Here is a 19,542-nt window from a genome sequence, read left to right as displayed (position 1 = left end):
CTATTGTGGACATTGCTGCTATAAACATCGGGGTGCACGTACCCCTTTGGATCCCTACTTTTGTATCTTTGGGGTAAATATAGGGGTTTTAATTTCTATATATGTATGTACATCATGTAATCATTAGAACCTGAAATAATAGGCCATTTTGCCTAGATGAGTAGTGTAGTCTCTCAAATGGAAACTACTTTTGTTTGTTCCTAACTGTAAATTAATATTGGTGACAAATTTCATATTTTATGTCTATGAAAATGAGAATAAGGTATTTATTAGGCCTTTAAAATTTTGATGCTATTCTATTTTTAATAAAATCTACTTTTATTTTAAGCTATCTTCCTAGGATCATATCGTATGCCATATGAAGATATAAAAAATATTATTCTGGAAGTTAATGAAGACATGCTGAATGAAGCCTTAATTCAGGTAACTTGCATATTTTCCTTTTAAAATTCATTTTCACAGGTTTTTCTAGAGTGTTATTTTCTCAATGGAGTTGTGGGAAAATGTTCTTCTATATTTTGGTAATAGAATCAGAACTATCTATCTAGCTTTGTTACCAGTAAGAGTATTCAATATAGAAGGTCTGCGTTCTAGTTTTGTTTCTGCCTATCATTCACTGTACATAAAATTGCATGTATTTCATCATCACAAGAACTCTGTTAAGTAAATGTTGTTATTACAATTTTATGGATGTAATAGTGGGGAGGTCAAAAGGTTAAATACCTTGCTCACGATCAATTGGTAAATGTTAAAGTTATTTTTTGTTAGACACGTAACATGTGCTAGGAATTGTGTCAGGTACTTTATATATTTTATCTCATTGAATCCTATTAACAATCCTATGAGGTACATACTGTTGTCCTCATGTTACAGAAAACTGAGGCTTAAAGAGATTGCCCAATGTCACGTAGATGGTAAGTGGCAGATTAGCAGAGCTGGGATTCAGAACAAGATCTTTCATAGTTCTAAATCTGTTGTTCTTTCTGTTCCATTATTCTGCCTTCCATGAGCCACTTATTTTAGCTTGCTAAATCTCTGTTTCCACATCAGAGAATACAGATGTATTAAACCAAATAATGTGCTCTGTAGAATAAAGCACTATACAAGATCTAACATATTATTACACTTCTTGGTATGTCTGGTCCTGTCTAATTTAATTTCTGGAAGGGAGAGCTGTGAAGATTTTACCTATAAGGGCATAGTTATTGTAGGGTTTTTTGTTTTTAACCCATAAAGCTTGCTTTAATTTTAAAAAGACTCAGTAATTTATGCTGTTAGAGTTTTACCATACTGCCCTCAGAGTATTTCTAAATTTCAGAGAACCAGTGTCTGTCATTTGAGCAGGCTATGTCAGTATGGAAGTTCCTCCATCTTGTAATGTAAGCTTGAGTTACAGATTACCTCATGTAAATGTTTTAAATATAGATATTATAATATAAATATAGGTAAATAGAAATTTATTTTCTAGGGCTAAGTTTTAATGAGTTTATGTAGGCTCTTTATTATCATGACATACTTATGTTAATCTCAGTAAGAGTTACACTTTGATAAATCCCCCTGTGGAAAAGTTAAAAAAAAAAAAAGTGTGCAACTAGCAAGTACATATTTCTCTGAGTAGAAATGGAGAGCTGATCACATTTGTCCTGTCTGCCTAAGTCCCATGATTCTTTGCACAAATAGTCAGAATGAGTGAGGAATGAAGCCTAAACATGATTTACTTTTCCCTCTTTTTTTCACTTGCACAGTTTAATTTTAACGTATAAGACAAAGAAATTTCTGACTCCAAAACTTTTAGTCTTTTCTCTAGAATTAAATTATAGTAAAATGGAACCGTATTTTGAAGAATTAATCAATTTAGCCATGTATTTTACCCATTAAAACTGTGTAGCTTTTCCTTCACATACTTTGGTAAATAAAGAAGAATGTAATCATTTAAAATGTGGTCTTTATTTGCCAATAACATTCAAAACATTGATTATTTTTTAAGTAATGTTTTCAACACTTTAGGGAATATAAGAACCAGAGAAAGATTCTCACTTATGAATGTCCCTCTAGTACACAACAAGCTTTTAAAATATATATATTGAAATTTATTATGTGGGATTTTTTTATGTTTCACTTTATTTTGTAACATAAACAATACCTATTTGTTTCTCTTTAAATTGGGTAAGCCTGGTTCAGTTTGCAAGAATGGATTGCTTTCAATTTGGAGATGGCGATAAATTATGTCTAAATTCTTGAATTTGCTGGTTTAATTTTATCACTATGCAGTGAAAACAACTGCTTTTGAAATCACAGTATTATGCTAAATCTTGGCTTATACTCTGGGAAGATGAGTGATGGAGAATCATAAAGTTTAGATCCTGCCAGGCTCCTTTAGTGTATGTTATACCAGATGTGTCCATGTAATTCCTGTTTGCTGTGAATGGGTTGACCTGGGGTTGTGTCATCGCTTCCTTTTTTCTAGACTTTCATTCACTTTTCTAAGCCTTTATCTCTTCCTTTTTTTTTTTTTTTCACATATTCATGTGTTTTACCCCTTGCATCCTTTGCCCCACAAATTTTGTGCCTTCTTTTTGTTGAAAGCGTACCACTGATGACTTTTTTCAAGCCAGATTGCTTTTCTTCTCAATGCCAGATACTCTGAAATTTCCTCTCATTCCTTACCTTGCTCAATCAAAAATCATTTCTTTAGTTCTGCTTGTAGGAGAAAACAACTTAAGATGTAATTTAATAGTATATATGATTGTATAGTTTTATAGATTTATAGATTTAATAGTATATATGATATATTATACCCAAGTGCCACTTGGGTATAAGCACAGATGATACGTAACTCAATGTGAGTTTTTGAAGTTAGTAGTATGTTTATTTATCAAACATCTGAGTACTTTTGTTAAGGAGGAAGGTCCTGGATTGAAACAATTACTTAATTTTCCAGAACACAAAGGTGACTGTTTTCCTCAGGCAAGAGAAAAGATTAAAATCACTACTGTTTTTTTCTCCCTCCCATCCCAGAAACATTTGCTTCAGTGATGTAAAAGTACATCAATTTGCCATTCACAGGAGCTGTTTACAATTTATGTCTAATTACCATGCAGCACATTGATAATGCATAGCATTAAATATGTATCATCAGATTAACTTTGTTGTATGCTCTATTTGATTACAGTGCTAAATTCCATCCATGCATAATCATAGTGTATTGCTCACAGGAGATGTTTGTTTCCTCATAACAACAAAAACAACAAAAAAACAATTAAGGACACACTGCTTCCCAGAGAGTTAACACTAGTATTCTCTCTCCAGTATAGGTCAATAGGCTTTTTCCAACTAGACAACTAATGTATTTTAGTTATTTAGCAGGATGAATATCTTAGTTTAAAAACACTATATATATAATTTAATCAATAAGAACAAGCCCAAATTTTCAGGTTATTAATAAAAATACTAATGTTTCCCTTATTTCAAAATATATAAATTTAAGCTAGAAACTGACCTCATTGTGTGGAAGATGTTGAGATGTCCTAAAATACAGGAACACATGGAAACATTTTAAAAAGACACCATATTCTGAGCTTGTTGAGGAGCTTTTAATATATATAATTATGAGTTAGTTCCAAATAATGTGAGCTAAATTTAGTTGATTCTTAGAGTTATTATTTCAGCTTTGAAAGTCTGTATCAGTATAATTTAAATTTGATCTACTGAGAAAAAAATCTAAACCAATGTTTTCAGGATATCAGGGGTAAAAATCAAATATTTGTAGGCCTACTTACATATAGAACATTGACAAAGAAATGAAACTAGCACTTGCAAAGTGCTCTTGGAGTTCCAAGTCCACTTGGAGCCCAACCTTGCAAAAAATTGATTTAAATGTTAAGGGAAAAATAAAAGTGTGTTTTACTTGAGAACATTAGTGTGTGTAAATGATTCTTTTTTTTTTTTTTAAGATTTATTTATTTATTTGACAGAGAGAGACACAGCAAGAGAGGGAACAGAAGCAGGGGGAGTGGGAGAGGGAGAAGCAGGCTTCCCGCGGAGCAGGGAGCCTGATGCGGGGCTCGATCCCAGGACTCTGGGATCACGACCTGAGCCGAAGGCAGACGCTTAACGACTGAGCCACCCAGGCGCCCCATGTGTAAATGATTCTTAAATGCTGAGGAAATTGTGTTGCTAGGGAGATTATGGTCATGTTCACAAAACATGTATAGAAAAAAAGGATGATTAACATAGAAGGAAATATAACTGCAGCATAATTCACAAAGATATGTATTGAGCAGAGGTTTTTAACCAGTGGTTCAAAGCCCCACTTTGGGGATTAATAGAGACAATTCAGGGGCTTCTGAACTTAGATATGAAAAATGCTGTATCTTTAGTTTTTAAACTTTAACCTAACATTTAATATTTCCTTTGATTAACAGTGTAGGTAACAGACCAAAGTAGTATTAATAGCACCTCTAACTTTCCACTAATAGAAATAATAAATATTTTCATATCACATTAAATTTGAGGCAGGTATCTTGAAATATTATTTAAAGTCATTAATACTTCAAGATTATACTAGTTATTAAAGCTATCACTAAATCTTATTTTGTAATGGTTTAATCAAGATGCATATCTATTATTATATCACAATTTATTTTTTAAATATATTAACTATTTTAATATAATCTGTTTCTTTTATATTCCTCTGTGTTTTATTTTATTGTGAGAAAAGGATCCATAAACTGGTGTTAAAGGGTTCAAGGCACAAAGACCAGAAACTAATACAGAAAAGTCTCCCAATCAAGTTGACTGACATAAGTTGTTCCCAACTTCAGTCTCCCTAGCCACTATCTATAGAGAACACACCACTGTGAAAATCCCAGACCCAGGGATGATGTTAATACACCCTCCTAGTCCACAGAGACCAAGAAGGACCACATTAGAAGGGTAAGAAAACAGCTGTGGTCTGACCATATTGTCCTTCCCCAGATCAGCATAGCACTGCACTGAGAGGGCCCCTGTGGGCCTACAGTTTCTCTAGTGGAAGAAGAGAACCCTCTGTGGACATCTAGCTCCTCCAGCATTGTGGGATGCTTCCCAGAAGGCCCACTCAGGTGTCACCTTATAGAGATCACTGGGGTAATCTGTGTGTGGCGGGGGGGATCAGATAGAGATGGAGAATGGGTATGGGGCTTATACCAACCAGCCCTCAGATCTTGACAGACTACATTCCTACTTGTAAGCAATACCCGGGTAGAGAGCCCAGCCAGTGTTTCTGACCATCTTTAGAGCCAAATTTGTGGCCCCATCTGTCCAGAGAGTTCGACTGGCAGTTCTGCCTGATTTGGTTCTCTAGTCAACAGGCTACATCAGCCACGGAGCCTATTCTACTGCCCTGCTTGGACAGGGAAGCAAATTTACAGCCATGTACAAAGTGCTGAGCATAGTCTCCAGTTTTATCTGTCCAAGAAGCCTGGCCAGAGAACCCAGGTAGCTGTGGAGCCCATTATATACCTCTGCTTGGGCAGGGAGCCAAGCAACATCCCTGCCCAGCCGTTGAGCATACACTCTGGCCCTGTTTATCCAGGTAGCCTGAAGAGTCACCGTGGGAAGGCTTGGAGCCCAACCTACAGTAACACCAAGCCACAGAGTCCAGCCTGTAGCCCCACCCAGCAGTGGAGTACAGCCTATGACCCTGTCTAATGCTGAACACAGCCTGTGGCCTGACCGAGGCAGGGATCCCAGCCAGTTACCCTTTTCAACCATGGAGCATCGTCTGTAGCTCCATCAGAAGTGAGGGAGCCTCAGTCGAGAAGCTTTGCCTGAACAAAAAGCATAGTCTCTAACCCCACTGAACCAGGAATCACAATAAATAAGGTAAAAATGACACCACCAAAGGAAACTAATTGGATCCAATAACTGACCCTAAAGAAATAGAGATCTATGAACTTTCTGAAAACAAATTCACAATAATCCTCTTAAAGAATTTTGGTGAACTACAAGAACACACAGAAAGACAACTAAACAAAATTTGGAAAATAATACATGAACAAAATGAGAAGTTCAACAAAGAATAGTAACCATCAAAAAGAATCAAACAAATCCTAGATATGAAGAATACAATAACTGAATGGAAGAATTCAATAGAAAATTTAACATCACACTTGATCTGGCAGAAGAAAGAATGAGTGAACTGAAAGATAGATCATTTGAAATTATGCAGTCCCAGGAGTAAAATCAAACAAAAAGGAAGAGTGAAGAAAGCCTACAGGACTATCAGTGGATTTCTCAAGAGAAGCATGGCAGGCTAGGAGATGGTGGGATGGTATATTCAAAATATTGAAAGGAAGAAACTATCATTCAAAACTGTTACACCTGGTAAAGCCATTTTCCGAAATGAAGAAAAAATAAAGATTTTGTTAAAGCTGAAGGAGTTTATCACCACTGGATCTGAGACTCACAAGAGAATAACTTTAGTTTTCAGGACACAGATTGATTGAGAGTGAAGGGATGGAAGGAAATATTTCAAGCAAATGGTAACCAAAAGAAAGCAGGTGTTGCTATACTTAGACAAAATAGAATTAAAGTAAAAAAAGAGGAAAAAGGTCAAAACAAAGAACATCAGGATACGATAAAAGGGTGATTTCATGAAGAAGATATAACAATTATAAATAATTATGCACCCAACATTGGGATACCTAAACATATAAATATAAATAGTAATAGAAGTAAAAGAACTAAAAAAAAACAAAAACAAAAATAAAAAACCCCAGCAATTCAGTAATAGTTGGGGACTTTAATACCCAGTTTCAACAATGGATAGGTTATCCAAACAAAGAATCAATAAGGAAACAGTAGATTTGAATGACACTATAGACCAAAATTGACATAATACACATATATAGAACATTTCATACTATAGCAGCAGAATAAATAATCTTTTCAAGTGCACATGGAATGATCTCCAGGATAGATCATATGGTAGATAACAAAAGTAGTAGCAAATTTAAGAAGATTAAAATCATACCACGCATCTTTTCTTTTTTTTTAAGGTTTTAAAAATGTATTTAGTTTAGAAAAACCTCCCTGCACTGCCCTTAATCTGCATCCATGGCATTTTCGGACCACATCCTGTTCCATAGCTTCTTTTATCATCCAAATTGTATCGCATTTCTTACTGGAGTCCAGGCAATTGCAAATGAATAGACTCATATCTGTGGAATCAACAAACTAATAGTGGCAAAACAACATGAAATGGAAAAATAAAATGTTTGTCACATGAGTATAGCAACACAGAGGCCATATCAGGAGGGTGGCTCACTGGTGGTGGCAACTATGTTAGTGTTTCTTTTTGCCTCAAGTTCAGAAACAAGTTGGACTAACTTAGGGTGACTGAATTTTCCTGCTGTTGAATTGTAGAACTTGTACAACCTCCCAGGTTTGTTTTCAAGGCCTTCATACTCAGATATCTGAAGAATCATCTCACTTTGGTCCAGCTGCTTCACATATTTGGCTTATGCACTGAATTGGGTCTCATACTTTTCCCCGAAGTTCATAAAGTTCCTTTCTGAGATGCTCTAGGAGGAGCTGGGTTAGCTGCTTCATAGCTTCTGGTCTTTGTTAAGATGCTCACTTTTGGGAACGAGAGCCATAACTGCCATTCTGTACATGTGATCTGATACACTTAACCTCTAAACATTTTTGTATATCCAGGCAGTCCATGGGACTCTCTTGAGCTGCCCCACCAGCCATGGGAACTGCAGCAGGTTCCAGGCCCTGCGGTCTGAACAGGGCTGCAGTGGAGGCCAAAGCCATGCAGCCCCTCATCTGGCAGGTTGGCACAAGCCACCCCAAGGGTCTTTTCTGACCACAGTGGTATGGAACTAGAAGTCAAATATATGGAAATTAAACAGCATACTCCTGAACAACTAATGGATTACAGAAGGCTTTTTAAAAAATGAAATAAAAAAATATTTGTTGAGACAAAACTTATGGGATGGAATTAAAGCACTTCTAACAGGGAATTTAGGTATAAATACATATATCAAGAAAAAGAAAGATCTCAAATAACTGAACTTTACACCTCAGGGTACTAGATAAAAAAAAAGAACTAAGCCCAAGGTTAGCAGACAGAAGGAAAAGAGTAGAGCAGAAATAAATGAAATCGAGAATAAGAAAACAATAGAATAGATCAATAAAACTAAGAGTTAGTTCTTTGGAAAGATAAAATTGACAAGCCTGTAGCTAGACTAACCCAAGAAAAAAAAAAGAGAAGATCCACATAAATAAAATTATAAATGAAATAGAAGACATTACATCTGATGCCAAAGAAATACAAAGGATTATAAGAGACTACTGTGAACAATTATATGCCAACTGATTGCACAGCCTAGAAGAAATGGATAAATTCTGAGTAACATACAACTGAACAAGACTGAATCATGAAGAAATAGGATATATGAACAGACCATGATGACTAAGGAGATTGAAACAGTAATCAAAAACCTCTCAACAAAGAAAAGTCTAGGATCAGATGATTTCACTCATGAATTTTACCAAACGGTTAAAAAAGAATGAACACCAATCCTTCTGAAATGCTTCCAAAAATGGGAAGAGGAAGGAATACTCCCCATCTCATTTTATGACACCAGCATTACCCTGATACAAAGCCAGATAAGAACACTACAAGAAAAGTATAGGCCAATATACCTGATGAATATGAATGCAAAATTTATCAACAGCTAGCAAATCGAATTCAACAGTTCATTAAAAGGATCATAAACCATGATCAATTGTGATTCAGATCTGTGATGCAAAGATCTGATCACAAAAATGTAATCAAAACATTATGTTCAATATGCATAAATTAGTAAATGGGATACATCATGTTAATAGAATGAAAGATAAAACCCATATGATCATCTCAATAGATGCAGAAAAAAACATTTGACAAAATTCAATATCCATTCATGATAAAACCTCTCAACAGTTTGGATATAGAAGGAACATACTTCAACATGTTAAAGGCCATAAGTGATAAGCATACAGCTAATACCATACTGAACGATGAAAGGTGGAAAACTTTCCCTCCAAGGTCAGGAATAAGGGAAGGATGTCCGTTCTTTCCACTCCTATTCAACCTAGTACTGGTAGTCCTAATCAGAGCAATGAAGCATGAAAATAAATAAAATGCATCCAAATAGGAAAGGGAGAAGTAAAATTGTGTTTGCAGATCACATGATCTTAAATATAGAAAATCATAAAGACTCCATCAAATATTGATAGAACTAATAAGCAACTTCAGTAAAGTTGCAGGATACAAAATTAACATACAAAAAGCAGTTGTGTTTCTGTGTAGTAACAACAAAATATCTGAAAAAGAAACAGTCTCAAAATAGCATTAAGAACAGTACAGTACTTAGGCATAAATTTAAGGAGATGAAAAATCTGTAACCTGAAATCTCTAAGATACTGATGACAGCGATCGAAGAAGACACAGGTAAATGGAAAGATATTTCATGTTCATGGATTGGAAGAATTATTTTGTTAAAATGTTCATAATACCCAAAGTGATCTATAGATAAAATATGATTTCTGTCAAGGTTCCAGTAGAATTTTTTACAGAAATAAAAAAAAAAAATCCTAAAATTCACATGAAAACACAGTGGACCACGAATACCCAAAACAATCCCAGGAAAGAACAAAGATGGAGGCATCACACTTCCTGATATCAAACTATATTACAGAACTATAGTAATCAAAATATTATGGTTTGTAGATCAATGGAACAGAATTGAGAGCCCAGAAATAAACCTGTGCATATACAGTCAAATAATACTGGATAAGGTAGCTAAGAATACTGAATGGAGAAAAGATTAATCCTTTCAATAAATTGTGCTGGGAAAACTGGATAGTCACATGCAAAAGAATGAAACTGGCACCTTATCTTATACCATTCACAAAAATTTATTTGAAATGGATTTTTAAAGACTTAAATATAAGTCTTTAAATCATAAAATTCCTAGAAGAAAACAGGGGAAAAGCTCCTTGACATTGATCTTGGAAATATTTTTTTGATGTGACACTAAAAGCAAAAATAAGAGGGACTACATCAAACTAAGTTTTCTGCACAGCACAGGAAATAGTCAACAGAGTGAAAAGGCAGCCTACAGTATGGGAGAAAATATTTGCAAACCACAAATCTGATAGCGGTTAATATCCAATATATATAAGGAACTCCTACAACTTAAAGAGTAGAAAACCAAATAATTTGACTTAAAGCATCAGCAAAGGATTTGAAAATATTCCAGTGGCCAACAGGTACATGAACAGATGCTCAGTATTACTAATTATCAGGGAAATACAAATCAAAACTATAATGAGATATCACCTCACATCTATTGGAATCACTATTATAAAAAAGACGAGATAACAAGTGCTGGTGAGGATGTGGAGAAAAGAGAACCATTGTAAACTGTTGGTGGGAATGTAAATTGGTGCAGCCACTCTGGAAAACTGTGTTAATTCATGAAAAAATTAAAATTGAACTACTATATGATTGAGCAATCACACTCCTGGTTATATCTCTGAAGGAAATGAAATCACTATATTGAAGAGATGTCTGCATACCCATTTTTATTGCAGCATTTTGTTTTTACAATAGCCAAGACATGGAAACAATCTACATGTCTATCAATAAATAAATAGATAAAGAAGTTACACACACACACACACACACAGAGGACTATTACTCAGCCATAGGAAAGGAGGAAATCCTTTTATTTATGACAACACAGATGGACCTTGAGAACATTATGTTAAGTGAAATATGTCACACAGAGAAAAGGGCAGGGGAGAAAATTTTAAAAAATATATTAGAATATGTAATTGGGGGCACCTGGGTGGCTCAGTTGGTTAAGTGACTGCCTTCGGCTCAGGTCATGATCCTGGAGTCCCTGGATCGAGTCCCGCATTGGGCTCCCTGCTCAGCAGGGAGTCTGCTTGTCCCTCTGACCCTCCCCCTTCTCATGTACTCTCTCTCATTCTCTCTCTCTCAAATAAATAAAATAAAATAAAATCTTAAAAAAAAAAAGAATATGTAATTGGAAGTCAGAATGGAGATTAGGACTGAAAATAGGATTTTTGGAATCATTTGCAAAGAAATGTTTGTTCGAGTATGAGGATCAAAGATAGTGGATAGGGGATATCTACCAAAGTAGATAGTGGAAGAAAAGTGACAAATGGAAGATTAAAGACTACGTTTCCTTAGAACACACTGGTTGAGGGAATGGATGGTGTTATAGATATCGGAGCCACCATGTCAGGGAGAGGGCCAGATACTGTGGTGTGTCACAGTAGCCAGCACAGGGGAGAATTTTAAGGAATGATGAATAAGAGAATGAGATGGGGTAAAAGATACCCCTTTTGATATCCTGAATTTTAGTGATTTACTTAGTTTAAGTAGTAGTTATTTTCTTGTAGTTTTTTCTTAAAATAATCCATACATCATACCAGATTATTGTATTCCTTAAGCAAATGTTCTGTTTATTGTCTTTTGGATGATGTCTCCCTTATTTTTTAGGGACAGAGGCATTTCTTCTGGGTGTGCAGCTATCCACTATCAAATTTTTCTTCATTCTCCACCCACTTCATTTTCTCTTAACTTTCTTCCTTCCCTTTCCTCCTTCCTTCCCACCCTCTCTTCCTCTTACCTCCTTTCTGTCTTCCCTCCTTTCCTCACTTTCTTTCATTTTAAATAAATTCTTTTCTAAATAAAGGGCCCTGATCTTTCTTAATAATATCGCCTCGGTGAAATATGGCTCTAGGGCATCTCCTTCATACCTGGAAATTACAAAAATACCTCCATAGATGTCTTCCTGTAGTAAATGCATGGGAGTATTCCAGCTTGCTTTTTTCCCCTCAGATAATTTCTACTCCTGCTGGCCATGTTACTCTTCTGGAACCCATTCAAGTATCCAGCACTGTACCAAATGTATAGGGTCTACAGGTAGCCACATGATTATGTTTTTCCAATTTTTACTTTATGTCTCAAAACAGATTATATGAATTATGTAACTTTTATTGGGTCCTGACATAATAATTAGAATAAAGCACAGGTCATCTGATACATTGCCCTGATTCCAGGCAATGCTACTCCTAAGCCGTCAAAGATAGATGGGTATCTATTGATTCTGCAGGGAAAAATGATTCTTCAACTTCCCTCAGTTAACTAATTCTGGAGTATAATTATTCTTATAGTCAGGAAGTTCATGCATGTGTAATAGTAGAGCTCATTTTTGTCTCCTCACTCCATCTTTGTAATCATTGATCTATTTACGCGGCTATCGACCATCTGTATTTTATGCAGCCTGTGAGTCTGCATGTGTTCGTGTATTTTACAAGGGTTGATGACTATAAGTATATCAATTAAGGCTATAATGGCATTAATACTGTAGAGTTTGAAAACATTTTTCTCTTAAATAACAACTTGTATTAACCACATTCATTTCCATAATTTTTTAGAGAAAAATGAAACATTAGCAATAACAGGAACATTCATAAAGCATTTCTTTCCCATTTTTCATCATGGTGGAATAAATGATTACTTTATGGCATGCTATTGTAATCTAAAAATACTTTTATCCATGAGTTGCTGTTCTTTTTCATCTTTTCTTTCTAACTGGTTAGTTGGGTGATTTTTTTTTTCTCTTCCCTTCCTTCACTGCTTATCTTTGACCCTTGTTTGCTACTTTCAGTCTGTTGATAAAATCATATCTATTCCAAGTAAATGTAATGACTGCTTATTTTCATCCCTTCTATGTCTATTGTTGATTAATACAAGTATTCATTTGTATTGATGTTCATAAGTGATATCAGACTATTTTAAAAAGAGAGAAAAAGTAGCTTTAAACAATTTTTTTATACTAATTGGATTGTAAAAAGCATTTTAAAATGCAACATATTTTAGTTTATTTAGACTTTGAACAAAACATAGGTCTTTTTTTAAAGATTTTAACGAACGAAATATTGGTCTTATTAATAGTTGAGCAAGATGTGGCCTCAAAGATCGTATTTTCTGCTGCCTTGTAGACTTCAAGCCATGATAGAACTTTATTAAAATTCTGGTTCTTTCATCCTATACATGATGTTTGTGGTAGATCAAGAATTCCCTTGCAGTTGTAGAATGTGGAAAGTGCCATCTTTTTCCTCACACAGATTTCTAGAACCTTGAACTAGGAAATGAGAAGCAAGGTTATACCAAAATCCTTATTCAAACTTGCAGTTATGAAGCTACCTCTAGACAAAAGCAGGTGTCCCTCAGCCCAGGAGAAATGGAGGCAGAGAATCCAGGCTCCAATGCCCTCAATGAAACTAACAGAGATGGAAAAGAATCACATGGTATTTTTGGTTGTTTTTTTGTTTTTTTGTTTACCAGCTTCCTACTCATTTTTTTGTGTTATATAAATTTGTTTGGAATCCACAGATTGTCAGCTAGTCATGTATTTAATGAATTATAACACATTTGTAATTGATTTTTATTTGTAAAACCAGTTCCTCTCAGTTGTATATTCAGGAATTAATCAAGACAGTCTACATACAAGGAATAAATATTTACTTACCGTATGGTTTTTGCAATGTTCTGTTATAATTCTAGGTCTCCTGTGTAAAGCATAAATATGCCTAATCATTAAATCTATTAAAGTCATATGATAGTTGTAGTACAATTTAACATGATATAGCTAACATGTTATGACGTATTTTAACACGTCATAGCAATAACATAATAGGTATTTTAAATAATCTATAAAAACTAGAGAGTCAGTAAGGAATAGAGAAGGAGGGATTGAACACTTTTTATTAAGCTCAGTGGTAAGCACATAGATTCATTGTCTTGTGTATACATTTCTGTATGTCTTAAATATTACACAATAAATAAGTTTAAAAGTATTTGACAAGCGCTGAAAGCATATGCTTAAGATGAGTTCCTTAACTTTGACACTGTTGATATTTTGGCTCAATAATTCTTTTTTGTGGAGTCCTGTCCTATACATTGTTGGATGTTTAGCAGTATTCCTGGCCTCTACCCACTAGATGCCAGTAGCAACCTCCCCACCACCAGTTAGGAAAAACAAAAATGCCTTTAGACATTAAAAAATGTCCCCGACTAGACAAAATTGTCCCTTTGAGAACCACTATCTTCAAAATTACTTTTATTTCAGAAACATAGTAAAGTTTCAGAATTTAATAAGCTTCCAATTATTTGCTTTGCTTCTATTTTCAATGTTAATTAGAAACTTCATGACAGAGGTTTGGACATTTGGTTAGACAAAAACAAAATTGATTCCATGTGTTTAAAAAAATCTCTTTCCCAGGAATGTAAAATATTTGTGTTAGGTTTAAACTCTGACAGACTGCCTTCTCATTAAATTGCAAATACCCTTATTCAGGCATTGTTTAAAGAATAGGCCATAATTATTTTTAAGTTGTGAATATAGGCAATCATTTTACTGTGTGTTGACTTTATCACTTTATTACTATGAGTTTTCTTTATAACATACTATGTGGGGTTTTTTCTTTTGTTTTATATTAATGCCTTAATAATGAGCAGTTCACTTTATACCATTCTAAAAACCTTATGTTTATTTCTTTTATTATTTTTTGAATTTGTATTTAAATTCTAGTTAATTAACATGTAGTGTAATATTGATTTCGAGAGCAGAATTTAGTGATTCATCACGTACATGTAACACCCAGTGCTCAATACAAGTGCCCTCCTTAATACCAATAACACATTTAACCCATCCCCTGCCCACCTCCCCTCCACCAAACCTCAGTTTATTTTCAATAATTAAGAGTCTCTTATGGTTTGCTTCACTCTCTTTTTTTCCCTTCCCCTATGTTCATCTATTTTGTTTCTTAAATACTACATATGAGTGAAATCATCTGGTACTTTTCTCTCTCTGACTGACTTGTTTGGCTTAGCATAATACACTATAGCTCTATCCATGTCCTTACAAATGGCAAGATTTCATTTTTTGATGACTCACTAATATTCCATTATACACACACATACACACACACACACCACATCTTCTTTATTCATTCATCAATCGATGGACATTTGGTCTCTTTCTATAATTTGGCTATTGTTGATAATGGTGCTGTAAACATCAGGTTGCTTGTACCCCTTCAAATCAGTATTTTTGTATCCTTTGAGTAAATACCTAGTAGTGCAATTACTGGTCATAGGGTAGTTCTATTTTTAACTTTTTGAGGAACCTCCATACTGTTTTCCAGAGTAGCTGCACCAGTTTGTATTCCCACCAACAGTGTAAAAGGGTTCCTTTTTCTCTATATCCTCACCAACATCTCTTGTTTCCTGTGCTGTTTGTTAACTTTAGCCATTCTGACAGATGTGAGGTGGTATCTCATCATGGTTTTGATTTGTATTTCCCTGATGATGAGGGATGTTGAGCATCTTTTCATGTGTGTGTTGACCATCTGGTTGTTTTGGAAAAATGTCTATTCATGTCTTCTGCCCATTTCTTAACTGGATTATTTGGTTTTTGGGTGTTGAGTTTGGTAAGTTCATTATAGATTTTGGATAATAACCCTTTATCAGATATATCATTTGCAAATATCTTCTCCCATTCTATAGGTCTGTTTTAGTTTTGTTGATTGTGTCCTTCATTTTGCAGAAGCTTTTTATCTTGATGAAGTCCCAATGGTTCATTTTTGCTTTTGTTTCCCTTTGTTTCCAGAGACAGGTCTGGTAATAAGTTGCTATGGCCAAGGTCAAAGAGGTTTCTGCCTGTGTTCTTCTCTAGAATTTTGATGGATTCCTGTCTCACATTTAGGTCTTTCATCCATTTTGAGTTTATTTTTGTATATGATATAAGAAAATGGTACAGTTTCATTTTTCTGCATGTTGCTGTCCAGTTTTCCTAACACCATTTGGTGAAGAAACTGTCTTTTCTCCATCGGATATTCTTTCCTGCTTTGTCAAAGATGAGGTGACCATATAGTTGTGGGTCCATTTCTGGGTATTCTGTTCCTTTGATCTATGTCTCTGTTCTTGTGCCAGTACCATACTGTCTTGATCACACATCTTTTTAATACAACTGGAAGTCCAGCATTGTGATACCTACAAGCTTTGCTTTTCTTTTTCAGTATTGCTTTGGCTATTCAGGGTCTTTTGTGGTCCTATACAAATTTTAGGGCTGTTTGTCCACCTATGTGCAAAATGCTGGTGGTATTTTTATAGGGATTGCATTGAGTGTGTAGATTGCTTTGTGTAGTATAGATATTTTAATAATATTTGTTCTTCCAATCCATAAGCATGGAATGTTTTTCCATTTCTTTGTGACATTTTCAATTTCTTTCATAAGTCTTCTATAGTTTTTGGAGTACAGATCTTTTACCTCTTTGGCTAGAGTTATTCCTATGTATCTTATTGCTTTTGGTACAGTTATAAATGGCATTGATTCCTTGATTTCTCTTTCTGTTTCTTTATTGTTGGTGTATAGAAATGCAACAGATTTCTGTAGGTTGATTTTTGTATCCTGAGACATTACTGAATTTGTGTTATCAGTTCTAGCAATTTTTTTTTTTTTTGGTGGAATCTTGGGTTTTCTACATAGAGTATGACATCAATTACAAATAGTGAAAGTTTGAGCTCTTCTTTGTGGATTTGAATGCTTTTTATTTCTTTTTGTTGTGTGATTGCTAAGGCTAGGACTTCCAGTGCTATGTTAAATAACAATGGTGAGGGGCACCTGGGTGGCTCAGTTGGTTGAGCATCTGCCTTTGGCTCAGGTCATGATCTCAGGGTCCTGGGATTGAGCCCCACGTCGGGCTTCCTGCTCAGCCAGGAGTCTGCTTCTCCCTCTCCCTTTGCTGCTTTCCCTGACTTGTGCTCACTTGCTCTCTCTCTCTCTCTCTCTCTCTCTCTCTCTCAAAATGAATGAATAAAATCTTTAAAAAAATATTAACAATGGTGAATAGACATCCCTGTTTTTTTCTTGACCACAAAGGAAAAGCTCTCAGTTTTTCACCACTGAGTATATTAGCTATGGGTCTTTCATATATGGCTCTTATGATGTTGAGGTATGTTATCCATCCCTACTTTTTTTGAAGGTTTTTATTAGGAATGATGGTCTACCTTGTCAAATGCTTTTTCTGCATCTATTGAGAGGATCATATGGTTCTTATCCTTTCTTTTATTAATGTGGTGTATCACATTGATTGATTTGCGAATACTGAACCACTCTGCAGCCCAGGAATAAAACCCACTCAATCATGGTGAATAATTCTTTTAATGTACTGTTGGATTCAATTTGCCAGTATCATGTTAAGAATTTTTGCATCCATGTTCATCAGGGATATTGGCCTGTAGTTCTCCTTTCTAGTGGGGTCTTTGATCTTGGAATCAAGGTAATGCTGACTTTGTAGAATGAGTTTGAAAGTTTTCCTTCCATTTTTAATTTTTTGGAAGGGTTTGAGAAGAATAGTTATTAACTCTTCTTTAAATGTCTGGTAGAATTCCCCTGGGAAGCCGTCTGGCCCTGGACTTTTTTGTTCGTTGGGAGAGTTTTGATTAATGATTCAATAACTGGGCCTATTCAAATTTTCCACATCTTTCTGTTTCAGTTTTGTTAGTGTGTATGTTTCTATGAATTTGTTCTTTTTTTCCAGATTGCCCAGTTTCTTGGCATATAATTCTTCATAATAGTCTCTAATAATTGCGTATATTTCTGTGGTATTGGTTGTGATCTCTTCTCTCTCATTCATTATTTTATCTGAGTCCTTTCTCCTTTTGATAATTTTGGGTAGCAATTCATCAGTTTTATCAAGTCTTTCAAAGAAGCAGCTATTAGTTTTGTCGATTTGTTCCACTGTTTTTTGTTTGTTTCTATATCATTTATTTCTATAATCTTTATTATTTCCCTTCTTCTGCTGGCTTTAGGCTTCATTTGCGGTTCCTTTTTTTTTTAAAGATTTTATTTATTCATTAGAGAGAGAGAGAGAGAGCATGAGTGTGTGGGAGGGGCGGAGGGAGAGGGAGAAGCAGACTCTCCACTGAGCAGGGAGCCCAAAGTGGGGCTCAATCCCACGGCCCTGAGATCTTGACCTGAGCCGAAGGCAGACACTGAACCAACTGAGCCACCCAGGCTCCCCTTCTGTTACTTTTCTAGCTCCTTTATGTATAATGTTAGGTTGTGTATTTGAAACTTTTTTTTTGAGGTAGACCTGTATTGCTATAATCTTCCCTCTTATAACTGCCTTTGCTTTATCCCAAAGGTTCTGGACTATCATGTTTTCATCTTCATTTGCTTCTGTGCATTTTTAAAATTTCTTCTTTAATCCTAGTGAACCCATTCATTCTTTAGTAGGATGTTCTTTAACCTCCATGTATTTGTGGTCTTTTCCAATTTGCGTGTGTGTGTGTGTATGATTGACTTCAAGTTTTATAACGTTTTGGTCTAAAAATATGCATGGTATGATCTCAGTTTTTTTGTACTTGTTGAGAGCTGATTTGTGACCCAGTATGTGATCTATTCTGCACAGTGTTCCATGTACACTTGAAAAGCATGTGTATTCTGCTGCTTTAGGATGAAATGTTCTGAATATATCTGTGAAGTCCATCTGGTTCAGTGTATCATTCATAGCCATTCTTTGCTGGTCAACTTCTGCTTAGATGATTTATCCAGTGCTCTAAGTGGGGTGTTAGAGTTCCCTACTATTTTTGTATTATTATCAGTAAGTTTCTTTACGTTTGTCTTGATTTATGTATTTGGGTGCTCCCAAGTTGGGGGTATAAATATTTATAATTGTTAGATATTCCTGTTGGATAGTCCCCTTTACGATGATATTGTTCTCTTCTTATTACTGTCATTGTTTTAAGATCTAGTTTGTCTAATATAAATATCCCTACTCTGCGTTTCTTTTGACATCCATTAACATAATAGATGGTTCTCCTTTCCCTTACTTTCAATCTGCAGGTGTCTTTAGGTCTCTTGTAAGCAACATATGGATGAGTCTTAATTTTTTTAGTCCATTCTGATACCCTATGTCTTTCTATTGGAGCATTTAGTCTATTTTTATTCAGAATGTTTAATGATAGATATGAATTTAGTGCCATTGTATTATCTGTTAATTTGCTGTTTCTGGAGATTTTTTTTTTCTTTTATTTTTATTCTTATGTTAATCCCCATACATTACATCATTAGTTTTAGATGAAGTGTTCCATGATTCATTGTTTGTGCATAACACCCAGTGCTCCATGCAGAATGTGCCCTCCTCTAGAACCCTGTTTGTTTTTCAGAGTCCATCGTCTCTCATGGTTCGTCTACCCCTCCGATTTCCCCCGCTTCATTCTTCCCCTCCCGCTACCTTCTTCTTCTTCTTTTTTTTTTTCTTAACATATATTGCATTATTTGTTTCAGAGGTACAGATCTGAGATTCAACAGTCTTGCACAATTCACAGCACTTACCAGAGCACATACCGTCCCCAGTGTCTATCACCCAGTCACCCCATCCTTCCCACCCCACCCC

At 35.1% G+C, this 19,542-nt stretch overlaps 1 pseudogene; it reads right to left on the bottom strand.

Moving 5' to 3' along the window:
- Positions 1-7,292: 7,292 nt before the first annotated feature.
- Positions 7,293-19,542, bottom strand: part of LOC110571990 — a 21,658-nt pseudogene continuing 9,408 nt past the window's right edge.

The sequence above is a fragment of the Neomonachus schauinslandi genome, chromosome X (assembly GCF_002201575.2).
Source record: "Neomonachus schauinslandi chromosome X, ASM220157v2, whole genome shotgun sequence".
NCBI classification, from domain to species: Eukaryota; Metazoa; Chordata; class Mammalia; order Carnivora; family Phocidae; genus Neomonachus; species Neomonachus schauinslandi.
This window is presented reverse-complemented; position numbering and strand designations above follow the sequence as displayed.